This window comes from Sprattus sprattus (assembly GCF_963457725.1).
Source record: "Sprattus sprattus genome assembly, chromosome: 6".
Taxonomy (NCBI): Eukaryota; Metazoa; Chordata; class Actinopteri; order Clupeiformes; family Clupeidae; genus Sprattus; species Sprattus sprattus.
This window is the reverse complement of record NC_137925.1, coordinates 11704328-11706076: the sequence shown is the minus strand read 5'-3', so window position 1 is coordinate 11706076 and position 1749 is coordinate 11704328. Positions and strand designations below refer to the sequence as shown.

At 45.3% G+C, this 1749-nt stretch overlaps 1 long non-coding RNA gene across 1 annotated transcript in view; it reads right to left on the bottom strand.

The window, feature by feature from the left end:
• The window catches only part of LOC308366753, a 61038-nt gene extending 59611 nt beyond the window's left edge, over positions 1 to 1427 (bottom strand). Inside the window, exon 1 of the long non-coding RNA XR_013968691.1 lies at positions 1005 to 1427. This is a non-coding gene — a long non-coding RNA (uncharacterized lncRNA). The remainder of the gene's footprint in view (positions 1 to 1004) is intronic.
• Between the last annotated feature and the right edge of the window lie 322 nt (positions 1428 to 1749).

Genomic DNA, 1749 nt, shown 5'->3' with positions numbered 1-1749 from the left:
ATTTTAGCCTGGGTGAAAAATTATTTCTGGCGATAATTTATTGACCTCTTCATGTGAAGATCAATGTTCTCCTCAAAAGCATAGCATCATGCATGTTTCATACCCACTCTCTCTCTCTCTCTCTCTCTCTCTCTCTCTCTCTCTCTCCACACACACACACACACACACACACACACACACACACACACACAAAGTCACGCGAACACAGCCACCACAACCACTCAAAACACTTGCCAAGATCAGTCACTGTCATATATTCACACACTCCTTCAAAATAAAGCCATTGTCATCCTTTCACTTATGGACTGGATGAAGCACATCCTACTAAGTTACTATACTACTCTCTCAATGGCTCTTTATGACAACGGTATTCTGGGTTATCAGGTAAAACACCTTTCTATGAGGATAATGTTGTATTTCCCTTTAGTCTGTGCATGCTGCTCCGCTTCCCTAACACCTGTCCACCTGGAGAGGAGTAACGGCAGCGCTGCCTGGAAGAGCATTCTGGTCGCAGGGCATGGATCAATATCAGAGGACGTTGAAGACATTCGATAAATCAGCCCACACACACAATGAAATGCACAGGACACTTATTTGAATGTTTCCGAATAGCCTACAGAAAGCCACCGTGAAGTCGCACTGCCCCCTGCCCCTCTTGCTCTCTGTTCCCGCTAAAGTTTGAAATTCGCTGCTCTTGAGGTTGGTGTAACACTTGACAACGCCATGAAGGTGAAACGCCAATTCACTGCTATCCTATGCCATAGACTTTATAATAGCTCAACACAAGTAAGGCAAACCAACTATAATGGAACATGCGTCCAAACCTCAAAATACGTGAATGTCGAGTCGTCAAATATACAGTAGTCCTATGTCACGCTCATACAGACGCTGGAACTAACGTATCAGAATCCATGAATGAAACCCATGGAGAAAGCGCGTTATTATCAGATATTAAAATAAGTCGTTGATTAGCAGAATACCGAAAGGATATGAACTCCCATTACCTGTCTTCTGTCTCCATTTATCCACACAAGTTGATTTTTTGGTAAGTTCCAATGTCACAATAATCCATCAGACAGGTCACCGGTACTCCAAAGAGGTGCTTTTCCGCAGGAAGGATTCATATTATCACTCCTCCGTGTGTGAGTGTGTATGTGTGTTTGAGTGGGTGGGTGTGTGGGTGTGTGTGTGTGTGTGTGGTTATGTGTTTGTGTGACAGCGCGGGCTGTTCCCAAAGGCATGCTGACCATAGGGTCCCAGCCATCGTCCAGACAACCCGCAGAGCAAGGCTCCGGCTCCTCTGTAGCGTTCCCTGCGCAAAACCATGATGTGTACCGGTCCGATCCATGAGAGCAACAAGAACAACTGATTTCTCCAGACAGGACACGTTTAAGAAGTTTTCGTGTTTTCACGAGATACAACTCCATGTCAAGTCTCACGTGTGTCTCTATTACAGTGTTATCACTGGTCAGCGGGTGCATAGGATATTGGATCCCAAAACTATCCTGACATAAAAGAACAGACTTCATTCAATTGGTAAACTCCCAAAAACGTAATTCAAGTTTAAAACTCCAAAATCCACTTGAAAATGTGACCCTGTTCAGTGGCACAATCCCATCTCGTCTCAAACAGAAGTCCACACCGATGATATCCCTCCACGCCTCTTGACTCCTCGGCCGAGCAGAGCGCTCTGAAGCCCTCACAGTCACAGCAAAGACGAAGGCATCGCACATGAGCTATAATGGATCG